Consider the following 22,454-nt stretch of genomic DNA (forward strand, 5'->3'; position numbering starts at 1 on the left):
TTTTGGCTTCGGAAAATCGGTACAAGTCTTTCCGATTCCGATACCAGTTCCAATACCCTCAAATTCCGATTTTTCCGATTTCTAATTCCGATTTCCATTAATCATCCCGACATATATATATATATATATATATATATATATATATATATATATATATATATATATATATATATATATATAAACATGAAATCCAGATAGTTTTTGTATTATTTTAAAATGAATATCTGTAACAACATTGGAAGAGTATCATATCCATTAATAACACGTTCGACATTTGCTTAGAGAAAACCATTAAAAAATGTAAAAATATAATTATTTTACATTTTTTAAAGCCTATTCATTGTAAACAGTGAGAATATTGTATGCATATAAATAGAGAATACTAGATAAACGAATTGACAAGAAAAGCCTAAGGGGATTTTACTGAACCATTTTTTATCAAAAGAGGCACACATTCGAGTCGTACTTTATTATTAAACAATACATATTTTATTCTAAGTGAAATTTTAAATTTATTTCCATGGAGATTATTATATTATAAATGTGAGTGACATTCAGTACGATTAAACAAATTGACAAAACATAAATAAAAATATCTAATGTATCGACATTAAAATTTTGCAGCATACTCTGTATCTCAAAAATCAGAAAAAAGTATATACAACGACGTATGACGAAATTGTCGTCCTAGAGAAAATGACGTGATTCCATTTCCATTTGTAAAAATAAGTTTTCTGCTTTTGCTGTAGATCATATACTAGTTGGCCAGTTGTGTATAAGTCCTAAGAGGAACAAAGAATATTCTATCACATCGGAAAGTGACACTAAGTTTTATCGTGCGAAACTGGAGATGCAACGCTGTAAAACTCATACACTCTACCAATATAAGTTATGACAACAAAACTTTTGCCGGTGCTCTCGAAATGCAAATTCGGACAGTACAACGCTTGAGTGCACAGCTGAACGAAGTTTCCTTCCACGATTATGGTCTTTAGTGAGGTTTTGAGTGAAGGCCACGTTATGCCACCTCATATCATTGAAGTCGGGTTGAAAGTCAACACCAAAGTGTATCTGGATGTGCTGAAGAGTGTAGTGATCCACTGGTGCAATCAGGTGACCGCTACCAGACTCTGGGTGTAGCCGCACGACTTGGTGCCAGACAACAGATCCAAAGACTTTGTACCATTCTCTCACTGCCCTTATCCCCCGACCTGAACCCGATGGACTACTACGTTTGCTCATAAGTCAAGAACATGACCAACATGACTCTTACACCAGCCTGATCGCCGCCATTCGCCAAGTATTCTCCGAGCTCCCGAGAAGACAGGATTTGGTCAATTTTCTCCGATATTCTCTTAAAGTAACTCCGCTATTGTTGGGGAGATAGAGAGGGCAAATATAAATGCGGTGGTGTAAGCAAGTGCAACCCGGAAGCATATATAAGGTAAATTAGGATCTTCTCTGGAGATATTCCTGCCACACGGGAAGCCATTTTTAATATAGGCACATATTCCATGCCCATAGCGATCTTGCAGGTCAGATTTAGATGTGAAGTTAGAATATCCTTTAATTATGAACTCATCTAGGGTGGTGGTCGGCCCTATTCCAGTTTCGCTTAGAAAGTATATGTCCGGTTTCTTCTCCTGTAATTGTGTTTACACCTCTAGGAGGGTGGAATGTAGATCCCTGACATTTAAGAAGGAGACATGGTAGTAGGGGTCTACGTTGGGGAATGGGGTTCTAGGTTTATTCGTGCTTTTTTTTTGAGATATTTCATGTTGAGGATTTTCGGATTTGTGGAACAGGTCAGCATACTTGGTTAAAACAGTAGAGAGAGGGAAAGTAAGAGAGAAAAGACGGGATTTTTTTGTCTAGCAAATGATAAGCTAAAGCCGTAACAATTACCCACTAGCATGCCATCGATAGTCCCCACCAGAGACTACTGCATGGTCTAGAATCCATTCACCAAATGGCAATACAGCAGCCCCAGCACTTTGCACTTGCTGATAGGACAGCCTCCTTAGTGGTTAATCCAAGGTTCGCGTCCCTGACTATCAGGCGTTTAACATCAGCCCAGATGAAAACGTTTACCTCCAGCACCCTTGCTAGTGACAGGGCTGAAAGGATAGACACAGAGACAGAACATTTCCGGCGTCTCAGACTACTGTTCACGAAGTACTACCGACCTGGGAAGCAGCTTATTCTTCACCCTTTGTCAGAAACATCACTTATTGGAAATCAGGACTGAGGGACGGATAAGGAGAAGCGAGAGTTACTGGAGCTGCCGATAACACATCCACTGCATTATCTACTCTCCACTAAAAAAAGAGAGGGACTTAATAATATCTACTTAGTATAACTCCTTTGCCCCATTCCCAGTTTAGGATAGTGTAAGAGTATCTTGTGTAGAAGACGGGGGGTCTCGTCGTGGGCGACGAAGCGTTTCACTGAAGAACCACAGCAACACACAGCAAACCAACAAACAATGACAGCCACGGCGCGAAGGTAACTAACAAAGCTCAGCTGACTGCACGAATAGAAACGGAACCCAACGGTCACTGTACTAATCGCCACGAACGTCAGAACCCGACTGCCTCGCACCTCCAATGGACCGATTTTTATTCCTCAAGATGGCTTAGCTAATTTGCATCCCCGCGAGATCTCGCGCGATCCTGCGAGATTCCGTCTCTAATAAAAGCAGGCAGGCGCCATCTTGAAACTCTTTTTTCCGCTGCCCCGACCACAGGATCAGCCACCACCCCACAGGCCAGGCACACACGGACCCTTTTGCGCCGAGGGCTACGGTTAGTCTCACACTCCCCCCTGGTCTCCAGATCACATACGTGACACGGCGGACGTGGCCGTTTGATTCGAGCACTCCTGCGGAGGGGTATTGCCGGGACTTCCTCATCGGAGCTCTCAGAAGTGGCATCGGAAGCATCAGCATCAGCATTAGAGGTCGCAGTTGAGTCATCAGGTCCATGGGGCACAGGTTGGATCCATCGCTCATCGTCGGATGACTCGCTCCTTCCACTGCTCGCAGTTGAGTCACCAGGTTCGTAGGGCACGGGTTGGATCCATCGCTCATCGTCGGATGACTCGCTACTTCCACTGCTTGCCGATTGGTCAGCGCTTAGAGCGGGCCGGACATCCCTTACGTGGCGCGGAGTATCATCGACTAGTATGGCCTGTTCACTGATGACGCCGGTGACCCGCCCCCTCCAAAAGCTGCTGGTTCACCGGCCGCCGGGTGGCTTCACCCAGACGGTGTCTCCCACTTGGTACGTCCCCTGGGGTTCTCGTTGGTCGGGTAGACACACTTCAACGTCCTTGACGCGCACGTGGTAGTGATGAATCGCATCAGCGGGCGCACTGCCGCCAGTCACGGTGTCCTTAGGCGTTGTGTGGTATCTGTAAACCGCCTCCGCGATCGTACACTTCTTCCTGGCCGCGATCTTCTTCACGGTTCGGTTGCATCGCTCCGCTATGCCGTTGCCGCTCGGCACATACGCGCATCGGTGTCGAAGGCGGATCCCCCAGTTGTCCATAAAATGCCTAAATTCCCTGCTGCAGAACGCCGTGTCGTTATCCGTGAGGATCTCCTCAGGCGGCCCCCTTTCGTAGAATATGGATTCCAATTCGTGGATGACACTGGTGGAATCCTGCCTCGCTAATTGGCGCCAAATCGCGAACCTCGTTGGCCCGCAGTCTATCAGCGTGAGGAAGTGTTGGCTGCCGTAGTGGGTTATATCCATACCCAACCGACTCCAAGTCGCGTCCACTCCCAGCTGTCCTTTTCGCCATCTGGCTGGGGCGGGGTCGATGGACTGGCACGTTTGGCACTCCCTGACCACTGCTCTTACTGCGCTTTTTGGTATTGATGGTCTAGCCAACTTCACAAAGTAGTAGGTCCGTTGTACTCCGGGGTGCCCACTGTCGTGATGTATCTTCCTTATTTCGTCCTCCTCGACGGAGGCAGCACACAAAGGCAATGGCTTAGCTTCTTTCTTCATAGCCTCATACCATCTCCGTGGTACCCGAGTGAGCTTGTCGGCGAGGTTGTAGTCCGAGGTGACGAGCACTACTTCTACGGACAGGTTGTACTCCGTCACCAGTTTTTTCACAGTCTCGAGCCTCCGTCTTATCAGCATTTCGCTGGCTGCCTTGGTGCGTGCCCTGGCCTTGCTCGTGAGTGTGTCCGACACCCAGTGGTGCACGCAAAGTGAGTCAGTGTGCACACGCAGTTTCTTCACTTCCCATTGAAGTGCCAGGTTAATGCCCTTTATTACAGCGTCGAGTTCTGCCAGGTTGATATGGGCAGCATCATTCGCCGGTCGCAGCCAGCAGGCATCCTCAACTACGGCCCCATCTTTCTCCAAAACTACACTGATCGCTAGAGAACTTGCGTCCACCCACACGCTCAGTTCCTCTCCCTGCACGCACCAGTCCCCTGTGGCGGGGTCATTCTTTTTCACACTAGCGACGGTCTCCTTTAACATTCGAACCAATAGTTCGTCGGTTATCTCATCGTCCCAGCCTTTGGTGACCGCATTTGCCCTCCTTTTTATGACGCCTGTCGCTGCACGAACCCATCCGCATACTGGAAGGTGCCCCACAAGTTTCCCGCACAGGGAGAACACGGCACGTCTTGTGTAAACGTCGGGTACGTCGGGAACTGCGGTTCCACGCCTCCACTTCAGGATCCCTCGCTCCTCTTGAACGCTCAAGCCCAATACGCGGGCACCATCCTCAAGCCGCTCAGAGTCCTTGCAGTTTAGACCAAACTCGGCAAGTTTGGATCTTACGCGCGAAGAGGACACGATATCTTCGTTCACGTATATATCGTCAATATACGCCGATGTTCCCTCTCTGATCCATTCTTCTTGTGACAACACGGCATTGACGATAGCCTTCATTATCTGGGGTGCTACGTTTAGCCCAAATCCGAGTCGCGTAAGACAGTATCTCTTCCCGGAAAACATCACTGTCTGGAAAGGCCACATCGCCTCGCCGATCCGGACCTGCAAGTATGCTTTTCTCAAGTCCAGTAGGGACACATTGGACCCCTGCCGGCGCCACTCTCGCAGCTTGCTGGCACAGACGTCGGCGTCCGCTGTGAACGCATCAACGTGCGCATTCAACTCACGGTAGTCCATTACCGGCCTCACCTTTGACTTGTTAGGTTGGGCAACTGCCATCAGCGGTATCAGGCCCTTGGGGGGTCCAAGTTTGTCATAGGGGTATGGAATCAGCCAAACGTTCTTAATCCATTCACGGAGCTCGCTTTCGTATGCAGGCCTTATCTGGTCGGGCATACGGTACTCTGCCACTTTGTTTTGTAGTTTGGCCGGTTCCTTGTCTTCTGACCACCTCCAAGTGGCGGTCCACGCCTTCTGTTGGTCGTCGAATTCCGCACTGAAGTCCGGCTGGTCGACTCTTAGTGCTGCGCACACCGGGGGCCTATCCTGAAACTCTACAACGCCAGCGCGCGTTATGCGCACGCCGCCCAGGGCTTTGATGGCATCGTAGCCTAGCAACAGGTCGAAACTCAGCGGCTTTTCGCGTGTCACCAGCGCTTCGACGTTGGTCGAGTTCCCAGTTCTTGTGCGAATGTGTACCACACTCACGCCGCAACACATTCGTATTTTTCCAGTAATGGTAGTTATCCTGACGTTCTTCTTTTTCCACGCCCGACAGAAGTCCGCACACACTATGGTGCGGGAGCAACCGGAATCAAGGAGGGCTGAACATAACGTGTCATTAACTCGGACCTGAATGACAGGGAGCGCCTTGTTTATTTTCTGTTCGGGGAAGAGGTCGGCACTGGCACCTTGTCCCCGTCCCCGTTTCCCGCACAGTCTCGGGCCATGTGCCCAGTCTTGTTACAGCGGTAGCAGCGAACAGCCGTCGACCGCCTTCTACAATTTCTTGCCATGTGGCCCCGCCCGTTGCATCTGTAGCAGATGACATCACCTTGCGGGCTGGGTCCCTGAGACGGTCCTTCGCCACTTGGTGGGGCCTGTGCGACGGCGACTACCGGTTCCTGCACCGTCGAGTCATCCTTCATTATTGTCCTGGCTCTGTCCACTAGGTCACTCAGCGGTAGTGAGGACATGGTAGAGGTTGCTCGCAGGAGCTGCTTTGCTCCAGCGGGGAGTCCTGACAGAAATTTGTAGGCTAGGGCCCTCTCGGGAAGACCGCCGAACAACACCGTCAGCTTCTTAAGTTCGGCGAGATACACGTCCACAGTTTCGCCCAAGCGTATAGACCTCGTCTCAAACTGCTCCCATGCAGTGGCGGGGTCAGTGGCGAACGCCCTGTACAACGCGGCCTTGATACTCGAGTAGTCACACTTCTCCTCAGCGCTGAGTTGCTGATATACAGCGAAGGCCCCGCCGGTCCGCCGCAGAGGAATCACGCGTTCGACATTTTTCACGCCGGACAACTGACAATGTAACTCGACCTTCTCAACCCAGCTGAGTACTGGGTCGGATCCGTCGAATTCCGGTATCAACTTTAGATCGAACCTATCCGCCATTGAAGAAAAGAAAACCAAGTTCAGAGTTGGGGGGGCCGAAATAGCTTGTAAGAGTATCTTGTGTAGAAGACGGGGGGTCTCGTCGTGGGCGACGAAGCGTTTCACTGAAGAACCACAGCAACACACAGCAAACCAACAAACAATGACAGCCACGGCGCGAAGGTAACTAACAAAGCTCAGCTGACTGCACGAATAGAAACGGAACCCAACGGTCACTGTACTAATCGCCACGAACGTCAGAACCCGACTGCCTCGCACCTCCAATGGACCGATTTTTATTCCTCAAGATGGCTTAGCTAATTTGCATCCCCGCGAGATCTCGCGCGATCCTGCGAGATTCCGTCTCTAATAAAAGCAGGCAGGCGCCATCTTGAAACTCTTTTTTCCGCTGCCCCGACCACAGGATCAGCCACCACCCCACAGGCCAGGCACACACGGACCCTCTTGCGCCGAGGGCTACGGTTAGTCTCACAGATAGTACTTGAAGATAGTTTCCCCTCCCATGTGTATCCGTGGAAGTTTTTTTTTACGTAGCATGCGATGGTTTTTGTAATGGTGATTTAAAAATTCGTTGCTGAAGATAGAAAATATATCTTTATTTGTCTGATAAGCTTAACTTTGCAACTTCATTTTCATTAGTCTGCTTAGTTTTAATATGAAGTGCAATTTTACAGATGTGTCAAACAGAAGCTTAGAATATCATTCCGTCAGCATTTTACTATTGGGTTTACAGTACAATTGGTCCGTTACTTTTACGTTTGAAATATTTTTATACTCTGCTTTCCTTTCGTTTCGTCTTTCATGTTTGATTTCACATAGTATTTTGATCTATCCGTTATGCTTAAGTTTAATTGTATTTCGTTAGTCTGTCATGTCCATGCTTGAAATCACAATTTCGTTAGTTTGTTACGCTTAAGTTAGATATAAGTTTGAGATACCAGAGAAATTCTAAGGTTTAAATAAAATCCGCCCACTCTTGCAACTCACAGTTTAAATAACATTTGTCACGCTTAATTATCGTTTCAGCATTCTCGATTGTCCGTCACGCTTTATTCAATCACTCATATTCTTTCGTGCTCATTGTTCTTTTCTCACACGTAGGTTGTAAGTAACAGTGTTACATTTTTCAAGAATAATGGTTCCTTCTGCGCTTCTCATACTGCACCATTATAATCAGACAAAAACTCATCGATCCGTATTAATAAGGCAGCGGCTCGCTGTTAATAGATCGTTAGATCATAAGTCTACTTTTATCGCTACATTAATTTGCTGGAACTTATATGGTTGGCGGCATCGCAATGAATATGAATATAAAGTACAATCAAAATATTCTATATACAAATATAAAGTCTGTTCTTTCGACCAACTGACCTTTAGCTTACTTCAAGAGAGTAGGTCTGCCTCTTACTTAGCAGAGCATATTATGGAAGCAGACAACTATCCTCAACTTGTCAAGACACCGGAATTTAATGTCTGCTTGTAAGAAGTCAATCACTTTACGATGGGAAAAAGTTTTCTTCCATCGAGTTTATGAAGGTAAAACAAATGTTTTCATTTTTTAAGTTATGGGCGTTTTCTGTATTCTACCATTTATACATTTTTTTGGCTATTTAGAAATCGAACCAACAGCATAAAAGGTCATTGAGATGAATATTCCAAAGCTGTTCAACGCAATCAGTGCGACCTCATTTATTGAGTTACAAAAAGTGTAGTATGATTTCATCATGTTTTAAATGATCGAAATGAGGATTGATAATTTTCATTCTTCCGCCCATTCGTATTACTGTTTGTATCTTAAAATGTTATTTTTAAAGTTAAGTCATCAGAATGATGCAATTTTCGATCCCTGCTGATCTATTTGGGTGGAATAAAAAATAGTAGGCATTAATCTTACTGTACAAAAAAAAGTTTAATCTTATGTCACATAGCAGTACTAAACATTCAGAAACACACAGAAAACAAAACAAATTGTAGATCTATCAATATTAACAATATTATTAATATTAAATAATGCTAGGATTATTATGTAATGCCATCGCAGTGTATTATTTTCACCGTCAAAAAATGCGCTAACAATAATCAAGTTTTGTGATTTTTTTTATTTATCTCTACGTAAACTTTTTTTAAAAAGAACCTAATATACGACAAGCCATTCCAAAATCTGTTTGGTTAAAAACGCATGTGTGTGAAAGCAACTAAGTGATGATAATACATCAATTTGATAACATTTTACGAATAGTAAATCTTCTTTGGCTTTTTTACGAAGGGCGTGCAATAAGTAATGCCTCTTGCGTACTTTCAGTTGTCTGATCTAGCTGAAATTTTGTATGTGCAATGCTTTATATCTCTAAGGGTTATGTGGCAAATTACAGCGATGAACTATTTGTGGTTTCTGTTTTATAGGTGTTTGAACTGAGGTGTGAAATGGAGCCTATTGAATGTCGAACAGTGCTCCGATTTTGTATTTGAAAGAAAGCACACCACAGGAGACTTGTGATGAAATGAAAGAAACTCATGGTGATAATTCCCCATAATCTCACCTTGTAAAACGCTGGCATTGTGAATTAAAACATGGCCGGAAGTCTGTGGAAACAGCTTCCAGACCTGGTTGCCCCTTTCTGCCATTGATGAGGTATCCGTCTGTTAAGTTGATGCTGCCATTTTGGAAGATCGGCGCATTACTATTAACCAAACAGCCCACGACGTCAATATAAGTACAGGATCTGTGGAAACTATCATTCATGACCATTTGCATATGCATAAGGTGTCTGCCAGAATGATTCCCAGATGGCTCACATCATTCCAGAAACGAGAACGCGTTGAGTGCTCGTGGATGAATTTGGAGATGTAGCAAGAAGATGAGTCGAAGTTTTTCAAAAGCCTGATCACACAAGATTAACCTGGGTTCATCACTATGATCCAGAGACCAAAGCCCGGTCAATGCAGTGGAAGCACTTGGACTCACCACCTCCAAAAAAGACAAGAGTGTAGCTCTAGGTCATGCTCACAGTCTTCTGGGACCAGGACGGAGTAGTGATGACAAATTTCCTTGTTAAGAGTACCACAATAACAGGAGCCTATTATGCTTCACTTTTGATGAAATTAATGGAAGCTATCAAAATCCAGAGGCTGGGCAATATCATCAAAGGTACCCTTATACTGCAGGACAACGCTCCGGTCCATAACTCACATGTCGCGAGATCAGAAGCGGGCGTGTAATTATGAAATCCTTCCCCATCCTCCCTACTCTCCTGACCTTGCACCCTCTTACTTTAACCTCATCCAAGCCATGAAGTTGTTTTTGAAAGGAAAGCGTTTCCCAGATGATGCAGCATTGATTGCTGAAGTCACGACGTGGTTGGAAGATCAACTTGATCTGTTCTACAAAACGGTCTCCAGAGCTGCATTAAACGATGGGAGAAATGCATAACCCTGGGTGGTTCCTATGTAGATAAAGACTACTAACTGTGCCAAGTTTCGTTGCTCTACTGCTGTGGGAAGTGGGTCAGGGGCATTACTTATTGACCGCCCCTCGTATATTCTTATATTTTTTTTTTTTTACTATGACAACATATAATTTTCATTGTATTGACTCTCGATTAAATATCCGACACGATTAGACACAGTTAATCAACCTAAAACCACATCACTTCATATAAAAGAACATAGGATATCAAGGGATACACATTCGAGAGTCAAAACAATGAAAACAATATGCTGTTTTTCTGGTCCTTACGATCACATAATATATTATCATATATGATTACATAGTATATTATCACATATGATTACATAGTATATTATCACATATTATTACATAGTATATTATGATATATTATTACATAGTATATAATCACATATTATTGCATAGTATATTATCACATATGATTACATAATATATTATCAATTATTATCACATAGTATATTATCACATAATATTACATAATATATTATCAATTATTATCACATAGTATATTATGACATATTATTACATAGTATATTACCACATATGATTACATAGTATATATAATCACATATTATCACATAGTATATTATCACATATGATCACATAGTATATAATCACATGTCACATAGTATATTATCACATATGATTACATAGTATATTATCACATATGATCACATAGTATATTATCACATATGATCACACATTATATTATCACATATAATCACATTGTATATAATCACATATGGTCACTTTGTATATAATCACATATGATCAAATAGTATATAATCATAAACATAGTATATTATCACATATGATTGCATAATATATTATCACATATGATTACATAGCATATAATCACATATGATTACATAGTATATTATCACATATGATTACATAGTATATTATCACATCTAATTACATAGTATATTATCACATATGATCACATATTATATTATCACAGATGATTACATAATATATTATCAATTATTATCATATAGTATATTATGAGATATGCTTACATAGTATATTATCACATAGGAGTACATAGTATTTCATTACACATGACCACATTGCATATTATGACATATGATTACATAGTATAATATCACATATTATTACATAGTATATTATCAAATATGATAATATAGTATATTATCAATTATTATCACATAGTATATAATCGCATATGATTACATAAAATATAATCACATATGATCACATAGTATATTATCACATATGATTACATAATATATAATCACATATGATCACATAGTATATTATCACATATGATTACATAATATATGATCACATATGATCACATAGTATATTATCAGATATGATTACATATTATATTATCACATATGATCACATAGTATATTACTAGATATGATTACATAGTATATTATCACATATGATTACATAGTATATTATCACATACGATTACATATTATATTCTCCAATATCATAACATAGTATATTATCAGATATGATCACATAGTGTATTATCACATATGATAACATAGTATATTTTCACATATGATCAAATACTATATTATCACATATGATAACATAGTATATTATCACATAATATTACATAGTATATTATTACATATGATTACATAGTATATTACTTATATGATCACATAGTATTACATAGTCTATTATCACATATGATCACAGAGTATATTATCACATATGATAGTATATTATAACATATGATTACACGATATATTATCAATTATTATCACATAGTATATTATCACATATGATCACATAGTATATTATCACATATGATTACATAGTATATTATCACATATGATTACATAGTATATTATCACATATGATCACATAGTATATCATCACATATGATCACATAGTATATTATCACATTGCTTAAAAAACTAAAATGTGTAATCGCGTGTAGCTAAGTATGTTAGAAAATATATAGTATGCAGAAAAATTTGTGTTTTTAGTTCGTGGGAATTTTGTAATATTTGACGCTTAAATATTCTGATATCACATTAAATATTTTAAAACTCGACTGATATCATAATATTTTATTCAAACAGTCAATATGGCTGAATTGTTTATGAATAAATTGACCGAATTCTGTTGAATATAATTTTGTTATTACATTAGTTCTAAAAGAAGATTTTCGAAATCTTTTTTTTCTTAACGTTTTCATTCGTCGTCTTTATAATTAGACAATCAGTAATCAACAATACAGTATAAATAAATGTAATTATCAAATAATCGCATGAGTTAATATGGAAATTACAAATTTTATTATATAGACTAGTGGTATCATAATGCGTTTGTTTCAATTGTGAAACATACTATTTCATTTATTTATGTAATTAAATAATTCAGTTCATCATATTCCTATCTAACATATTGAGTATTTCATTGGATTTTTTTATTGCGTGCATGCTTCATTGATATGTTTAAGACTGTAGTTCAGTTTAAGGTGCGCATGCTTAAAGTCTCGCCTCCTTTCTAGTATAGCTGCGTAAAAACACGCTGGGTTAAATAAACGAACATACATTTTCTTTTAATTAGATTTAAACATATTTTTGTGGTATTTTTCCTCAGACAAAATTTTGATTAACATTTACAACCTCAACGCTAGTTATGTAGGAATCTGTTATTATTGCTGTGTTTTTGTTGAAAAAGAATGTTATGTTCAAAAATCAATATCTCACCCGAAAAAAAAAACGACAACATAATAAGATTATCATCGTAAAAAAACCATTCGAGAAACAGCAATGAAATAAATTTAAAAGACTCATGGCGAAATAAAATTGACACAACGAAAATCGATTTGTAATATTTGATGATGTAAGTTCTAGCAAATATACAGAGCATTGAATATTCCGAATAGACCTACAAAAAAGGTAATAATATAAGAATTCAATATTTATCGTTTTCATCCTGAAGTGATTACATTTGATTTGCTTGAGTTTGAATTATTTATAATCTCAGCAAACATTGATTTAGAAAATTACACCTTGTTAACTACATAGAATCTCCCAGTAACATTACAAGTTGTCCAACTTGTATGAATATTTCAGAGGGACGCTTACTAATACTAAACCTTTTTCTCAATGTAGTAGGAACGTTGGAATCGTGGGAGTGCCTGTGCACTGCTGCCTGCTGTTTCCTGAAAAACACAAATCATTGAAGTCAAAGTAAAAATATCGCTTCAGTCCACTTCGTTTATTTCATCACGAGAACGTTTCCTACAGGCAGCGGTGTAACTTGAATATAGATGTCTGCTAATCACGTCACAATGTTCTCTTTACATTAATATACAGAGTGATTGAAAGGTAACTTTCCATTTTAAAATATATACAATTTATTTTTGACGTATTATTTATACAATTAATTGATATAAGAAGAAGTATAATGCATTGACGTTTATTTTAAGTCCAATATACGTGCCTTCATTGGCAACTAATTTTTAAGTCGACCAGGAATTGCATCAATTTATTTCACAAGAAACTTTTGAGGAATCATTGTAATAACTTCACGTATTTAACGAACAAAGACGTAGAGTATTTAGTCATGACTCTTGACCGGGCATTCTAACGAACCGCGACGGACCATCAATCTTGCATGGAATTGGTAGCCCGGCTAGTAATATGTAAAAAGCGCAGAATAAGAAGTGAATTGCAAAACAAACAATAAAAAGAATAAAAAAATAGGAGGAAGATTTTGCAGCAAAACAAGAGAAGAGAAAGTAAAAGATAGGCAGAAAATGTTGGACTGTAGAAGATAGAAAGGCGTGGGAAGTAGAAAAAAGAGACAACGACAGAAAGAAGAAATTAAGATAGGGGAAATAGGTCAGAAGATAAGAAGTATTGGAAAAGTAAGGGAAACATAGATGAAGGAGACAAACTGAGGCATGAGGAGATAAATAAAAAAGATGATATAAAAATGTTAAGCTTAAGAAATGAGAAGATCAGAAAGAAAATAATTAGAGAAGAGATAGGAAATAAGATAATATCATAACGAAAGTCTCATAGAATAAAATAGTGAGGAGGAAAGTCAAAAGGATGAGAAATGATGAAAACAAGAAGCGGATAGAGGGGAGGAGAAGTAAGAGCCGAAGTTAAAAGTCGAGAAGATTAAGCAGCAATTTTCAGAAGATGAAGAAAAAACATATACAAAAAAAAAGAAAAGAAGAAGCAGTTGTAAAAGTAAAAAGAGTGTGAGATATAAAAGGTGGAAGATGCGTGGAGGGGGGAGGAGAAAAAGACGGAGCGTGAAATGAAAGAAAATAACAGAACGATAATCGTATGAATGAGATAAACGCTTACAAGAAGAACAGAAAGAGATATGATGTATTTGCATGATAAAACGAGGAAGAGAAATAAAAGGAGAAGAGGATATATGAGAACTGGGGAAGATAATAAGAATAAATGAAAAAAAAAAGAAAAAGTGTGAAGAGTAAGGATAAATAAGCAGTCAAAGGAGGAGAAGATGCACGGAGAAAAGATGACGCGGTGGACGAGTAAGAAGAAGGTACAGGTGAATGAATGAGAATTAGAAGAATGAAAATGGGATAGAGAAGCATATCGATAAAGGAGGGAGAAAATGAGTAAGACGAGAAAATAGATGATGGAGAAGGTAAAATTACAAAAGAAAAAAACCGGAAAATTATTAGCAATAAGAGTGAAAAAAAAAGAGAAATAAATGCAAAAAGTTGGAGAAGAAAACGGAGGCGCAAACACAAGACGTAAAAGAATAACATGTTAAAAGGAGGAATATAAGATAAAAGAAGAAAGGATAAAGTATGAAAAGAAGTACTACTAAAAAAATACATAAAAGTAAAAAAAAACAAACAAACAGTAAATGATAATAAATCGTGCGACTAAGCAATAACATACGTTTCAAAGAAGCCGACGGCGGTGGAGAAGGAACGCAAACAATACAAACGCACAACGATAAGAAAATGCAATTGAGAACAATGAAGTTTCCAAAAAGATAAGAAAAACATAAATCACAAGAATTTAAGAAATATAAGGCATCATAGAACGTTTTCTAAAGGTTATCTCATGCCCTAATGAATGCTTATCAAGTCTATCGCAATGGAGTATATTTCTTTTGTATCAAATGCCAAAAACGTTGGCTTTTTCATTGATTGAAACCATACCTCTCAGCACATTTCCCTCGTGCAGTCATGTGTTACCTTCTTAACGCTGTGTGATTATAAAAATGGGGAAAGCGACCAAATAGTCACAACTGTATTGTCAATAGTTAACTTAAAAGAGAAAAATTGTCTTTGAAAAGGAAATTCACAATTATCACCTAAAACTCCGGATGTTAGAATTGGTATACTTATGATCCGACACGCATGAACTCAGTGACGCGTTTTGTAACGTCTAATAAACGAGAAAGTGTTATAATTTCTATTATTTAAAAACATCAGAATACTTTTATATAAATCTCGAGATCTATTGAACATTTTTGGCGAATTAGATGAGCTTATATTTTCTCTAAAAGAATGTACATACACTTCCGTTTCTAAGGAATGAACAAAGAATCAAATTTCCTTCTTCACCCAGTCAACAAAACCTCCTGACATTTTCATTTTGATTTTATGAGATTTAATCTATCGTCCTTTAACATCCGCAAAAACATTCCAAATCACAGATAGCCATGACAAATCCCCCTTTAATAAAAATGGGAGACGTGTTCCCTAATCCAGATTTCTGGAAGTGACGTCAAAGAAAAGTCGGTCCGAAGCCTGCATGCAGATGACCGGGAATAACGTCAAAGAGGTCAAAATGTATATCCCCAAATATTGGGTCAGCGAGATTGACCGACATTTAAAGACAATGCATGTTGGAATGTTGACGTCATCTGAGCCAATAAAATGAAGATTGTTGACAACAGAGAGAGGCAGAGAGAGAGACTATGGGAAAGAGATAGAGTAAGGGAGAGATGGATAGAGAGAGAGAGAGAGAGAGAGAGAGCGACCATGATGAGCCAAGCTAAGCGACACACTTTTTCTACACGAGGAAAACACACCAACTCTATCCTGCACACCGCCACTAATATTAAAACTGTCATTTGGAAATCGAAAAGGTGTTTTGAATAAACAAAAGATGTTTTATGATCAGTTGTGTGTGTGTTTTTATTTCGTTGCCGAGTGGATATATCGAGACAATTACAAAGCCTCTTATTTTAGAAATTAACAAAAACACGATTTGGCGATCGGCTTGCAACGAATAAATAACTATAACTGGCTTTGCTGAATGTTCCCCCTGAAAACGCATTACTTTTACATTCATACGAAATATGTATGGAACAGATAAATTGAGGACATTGACCTAAAAATGGTGCAAAAAAAATCTCAAATCTAATAGATCCCGCGTTTTCGGTCAAGACTCTACTTGTGTCCGATCATCTGTTTTTTTTTCTTTTTTTACATAGGCATCACCACTTATCAAGGCCAATAGGCCAGTCGAGCATTAGGGTTAAAGAGTGTACAGTAGAAATTGGGCAATATAGTAATCGTTAGTAATGGAAATTCGGTAAAAATTGTTTACGTTAGACTTGAAGACAACCATATTGTAGTCAGCTGGAAAGCAAGAAAAAAGACAATTCCATAGGCGTGCAGTTCTAAGAAAGAAGCTTTGCTCATGGAATCTATGTTTAGGTAAAGATAAAGAGTGGGGGAATTATTGATAGTGTTTTCTGCTAGACGGACTTTTCTTGTAAATGTTTGGCGACGGGGATCATAGACTGGAGCTCAGCCGAGCACTTGAACGTAAAATAACGAAAAAGCAGAGAAAAACTCGCAATATCTCTTCTGTAAGAAAGTGGTTGCAGGGAAGACAAAATGACATCCCCTATGAGGCTACGAAGTCTATTTTCAACGCTTTCAAGGCAGGATAAGTCCTTCCTAGCTGCTTCTGACAAAATGTTGCAAAAGTACTCCATCCTAGGACGTACCTGGCTCTTATATACATAGAGAATTGCATCAACAGTGAGATATCTACTGGATAGATAGAAGGACCCCACCATTTTTCCAGCGGCCTTGGCAGCGGATTTAATGTATGTGTTCCATTTAAGAAAAGGAGTAAAGGTTAAATCTAGAAGGTTGTCAAAACATAAGGTCTCCCCAAGACGAGAGCCATTCATGTGCATTGATGCCAGATGGGGATCAGAGCGTTGATTATGTAAAGATAGGAGCTTGGTATTTGATGCATTAAAAGTAACAAGCCACCTCTTTCCCCATTGTACCATTTACCCATTGATCAAGATCAGAGGAGAGAGAATCGGAGAGAACTTGGTCGTTTACGGTCTTGGATGTGCTATCATAGATAGTAGTGTCATCAGCATAAATGTCTATGAATGATGTAAGGATGTGATTTGGAAGACCATTAATGTAAATCAGGAAGAGAGTTGAGGCCAGGATAGACTCCTGAGAGACTCCAGCATTAATACTGTGAGTTTTAAATTTCTGCCCATCAACCACTACTCTTATGAACCTATCAGAGAGAAATTATTTAATAATTGAGAAAACATTTCCAGCTATACCGTAGCAAAAGATCTTGTGAAGTAAACCTTTATGCCATACGCTATCAAAGGCCTTTGAAATACCAAGAGCAACTGCACTAGAAAGGCAGTCTGTCGACAGATTCGCTAATCCTATGAGATATAACCGTAAGCACATCTGCTGTAGATCTAGCAGAACGGAAGCCATATTGCGTGTCACTAAGAAGGTTATTTTTGCTGAGATGGTTGATTACTTCTGTATTTAACACAGATTTCAGCAACTAACTCATGACACACAGGAGATTTATTGACCTATAATGAGAGGGAGATGAGCGATCACCCGAATTCTTAAATACAGGGAACGCTGATGAGATTTTCCAGGGTTACGGGAAAGAATTCTCCTTAAGACAACGTATAAACAGTTTTGTAAGGATGGGCACTAGTCCTGGTTGAGGTCTTTGGAGCACTATAATTAGAATACCGTCAGGGCCAGTTGCTTTACTGGAATCAAGGTTTTTGATTAGCTTGGCAACATCACGTACATATATTTGTAATTTACATAACTTGTCTTCTAATACAGGAGGAAATATTTGAGGTTGGCGGTCTTTGTCTCAAATGGTAGACTTAGCTGCAAATTGTTGGCAAACGTTTGGCTTTGTCTGATGCTGACGAAATTACCTCAGGTCCAGTTATGATAGTTGGGATAGAGCACACGCTTCGGTTCAGGATTCTGTTTGCTATTTGTTAAAACTGCTGTTTACCAAGTCGCTGCTCAGCTACTTTGGACTTGACGGGCTGAGCATACACCTCTCTTGCGTTCTTTATTACTTTCTTACAATGGTTGCTGGCAGTCCTGAAAGCGGCTTTAGTTTCCATACATCTATTACGTTGGAAGCAGTGGAAAAAGTGATTTCTGTGCGCAATAGCAGGAGCACATTTTGGAGAGAATCATGGCTGGCTGTTAGGTTTTTGCTGGAATTTTTCGAGGGTATGAAACGGTATATACCTACAATTAACCATTCCGTTATGTCTGATACTATAGAGCACACGCCCTTTTTAAACATAGAACGCAGAGGTAGATCTGATATAAATGTACCGAAGCTATCCCAGTCAGCCTTTGTGTATCGATATACTGTACGATGGAGAGGTACATCTGAGGACTTATTACATTTCATTTTTATCTTAACTGATACAACTGAGTGGTCGGAAGATCCAAGTGGAGACAGAACGGATGCTGGACACAGTTCAAGGCAAGTTGTAAGAAGAAGGTCTAGGAGACTCGCATACTGGCCGTCATATCGGGCACACGGGTGGGTTCGTGAATTTGAGTGAGGTCACAAACAATAGAGAAATCATGACAGAACAGTGCCTCATCATCGGTTTTGTTTGAGTGAGTTAACTATTCCACATTGTGAACATTGGAATCTCCAGTAATGTGGATGTTAGCCGAACGATGAGCAGATAGGACGTGATCAATCTTCTCAGATATGCTTTGAAAGATAGTAATTCCGCTGTTGTGAGGGCGATAGGGAGCAAATAAAATGCAGTAGTTTGAGCAAGTGCAACCCAGAAGTACATATAGAATAAGTTAGGGTCTTCTCTGGAGATGTCCCTATCACAAGAAAAGCCATGTTTTATATAGGCACATATTACATGCCCATGGCGTTTTTTTGGGGGGGTCAGATTTGAAAGTTTGATTAGGGTATCCTTTGATTACGAACTCATCTAGGGAAATAGCATGTCCAATGCCAGTTTCGCTTAGAAATAATATGTCTGGTTTAATCTCCTGTAATTGGGTTTCAACTGGAAGGTTAAAACGTAGACCCCTGATGTTCGAGAAAGAGACACGGTAGAGGGGTCTACGTTAGACGTTGGAGATCCGGGTTTAATCGTGTATTTTTTCTTGAAACTTACATGATGGAGTTTTGGGATGTGTGGATTAGGTCGACGGACTTGCTTGAAGCAGGGCAGAGAGGGAAAGTAAGAGAGAAGTAGAAATGAGAAACTATTTTTTGTAGCACGGAAAAGGTAAAGTCGTAACACTTACTCACCAGAAGAACTACTGCATGGTCCAGAATCCATTCACCAAATGGCAATACAGCAGTCCAAGTATTTTGTACCTGCTGATAGGACAACCTCCTTAGTGGTTAATCCAAGGTTCGCATCGCTGACTATCAGGCAGATAACGCCCCCCAGATAAAACTTTACGTCCAGCACCCTTACTAATGACATGGCTACAAGGATAGACATAGAAACAGTACATTTTCGATATCTCTGGCGGCTATTCACGCAAAATACTGTCAACCTAGAATACAGCTTTTTCTTCATCCTTTGTCAGAAAAATCACTTATTAAAATATCATGACTGAATGACAAATAAAGAGAAGAAAGAGTAACAGGAGCTGTCGATAATGCATCCACAATGCAGTGTCTACTTTCCATTAAAGAACTATTAAGTAATGTACTTAATAAAGTCCATTTGGCGTGTTTATGGCGAAAGATTCCCCTCTCACAAACTGAAAATGAATACAATTGACTAATCAATTTAGACTCTCAACTTGGAAGCTATAAACAACATTTATGGACAAGAAAAATCTATTATAAAAAAATAAAACAATATATATTCCAAATTAATACTTTGTTTGCTGTTTATAAATATTGGATACTTGTGAAATCTGTTTTACAAGTACTATGATCAACTAATTACGCTTGTTCCTGTCTCGACGTACATAAACTCGACTGAGGTGAGAAGCAGCCGAATCCAACCCATTCACTTTTGAATTCCCTTAATTCTTGAAATTCTTTACTTAAATTTCCCAATTTAAGCTGGCTGTAAATCTTTCATGTAATGTAAACAAGCATCAGGAAGCTCAACAACCAAAACATTTTCATAAAACATTATGGAAAATTTTAGCTAGTTTCGTCCCAAGGTGAGTAACAAATACATCTTGCTAATCGGTTGATAAAATTAGAGAAATGTAATAAATTTACATGAATCCAAATAAATTTCATTTTTCAAAGCAATTATAAACAACCAAAATGTTGTGAAAATATCACGACGAGAATACCCGAAAAATAAATCTAGCGCAATTGCACTACGTATGCCATAGGTGATAACTGTGCTATATGTAGGGCTTGAGTAACAGCATATTCTTTTCCTTATTTTGACTCTCGAATGTGTATCCGTTGATATCATATGCTTTTATATAGAGAGTTGTGTTTCTCGGTTGATTAACTCTGCTAAACTGTGTCGGATATATACTCGAGAGTAAAAAAATAAGAATATTCTGTTGTCATAGCCCTAGCGATAAGAAATATATACTATTTTTACTATTACTAAAAGTTCGTATTTAGTTGATTGATTCATAGAAATAATACAACAAATTTCTTATTATAGTCGAATAATTGAAAAAAAATCATACAAAACGCTATCAGGAATATGACAGGAATATTAATCCAAATAAAATCATATAATAAATAAAAGCTTATATATTTTGCAACTACCATCATGATTGAAAAGACTTTTAGAAATAGCGAAATAATTATATGTGAGGGCGTGAAACTTATTACGAACCACGATGTAAACAAAGCAATTTTCCCGACTCCGTCCCCGTCATACAATTCAAGCAAGTGGAAGGGTTTCGATCTTTACAAAACTGTCCAATCGTTGATAAGAATCGAAATGATTTACATTAGTATGAATAATTTTTTTTTCGGCGTTTATAAATATTGGATATTGATCCTCTACATCTCAGTACAGATCAATTAAACCCTCTACCGAATGAGTTAGTTTTAAAGCAAGTATTTGTCAATGACTTTACCAAAAACAATGTCCTTGGTAACAAGCAATACGGATTTCTTTTTTTGCAATATCTACATCCGACGTGATTAATTTGATGAAGAACAAGATCAGTAAATACTTAGAAAAGATTCTCGTTTTCAAGGCGGTATCTCAACATAAGAAACTGATTAAATTTGTCAGCAAAATACGCCCTCTTAGTTGAAATAAAATTCCTGGCAAAAAATATGAAAAATGCTCGAGTGTGTTTCATTTCAAATGTCAAATATCTTTTTTTTTCATTGATTAAAAACATGCTTCTCAGCATATTTTCTTTGGGGAGTCATGTGTCACATCCTTAACGCTGCACGATCATAATTATTGACCGTATATGTTAAAATGTTCTGTGAACAATCATCGCACAGCTTAACAACCAACAGTCTTTTATTTTATTGTAAGACACTATTTGATGTGACAAATTAGTATATTTGCGCAATGGATAAAGATGTTTCTATGGTTCAAATAGAGCAATGTTTAAAGAGCGGTTTCAATCCCACCCAAAGTTGGTCAGAGAATTAATTGGTATTTTTATTCTGTGGCAGTTAACCATCTGACAAAGCCAGAAGAAGAGTTGGTCGAGATGACGATGACAGTCCGCAAATAAATAAATACTATATCTTTTGTTGACACAATCACAAAGTGTGGCTCTTTACGCCCCAAGAGACCATTAGCTTTTTCTAGCTTTATATCAATTCTACTCCTGATCTAAGTTGATTTTTTTTGTGTGAATGAAAATTACGTATCTATGTGTAAACGCCTATTATGAGAATTTAGATTTTTCCTTCGATGAAGCTACGCAACGCGTGTGTTTATGTATAAACTCGGTATTTCTATCTACATATGACTTTTAAAAAAATAACATCTGCACTTTAAATTAAAGTATTTGATAAGATTCAGTTATAACTGTCACTAATTTGCATGTGAAAAGTACAACTGCCAGTGCGAGAGATACTCAGAATATTATTGCAAATTACTAGGACTCTATCGACAAACTATTCTCTTTCAAATAATTGTGCTTCAATATCTATCCGTCGTGTTCTATTTCTTCCGGCGGATTAATTGTCTGTCTCAAGTCAGGATTGCTTCTTCAACCAACATTTCCTGTAC

The 22,454-nt window shown here is 38.9% G+C and overlaps 1 protein-coding gene across 4 annotated transcripts in view; it reads right to left on the reverse strand.

The window, feature by feature from the left end:
- The window catches only part of LOC145284964 (FMRFamide receptor-like), a 1,154,906-nt gene that overhangs the window by 921,437 nt on the left and 211,015 nt on the right, over positions 1-22,454 (reverse strand). The gene's annotated exons all lie outside the window — the stretch shown is intronic.

Source organism: Euprymna scolopes, chromosome 9, assembly GCF_053919585.1.
Source record: "Euprymna scolopes isolate OS-2025 chromosome 9, ASM5391958v1, whole genome shotgun sequence".
Classification (NCBI taxonomy): domain Eukaryota; kingdom Metazoa; phylum Mollusca; class Cephalopoda; order Sepiida; family Sepiolidae; genus Euprymna; species Euprymna scolopes.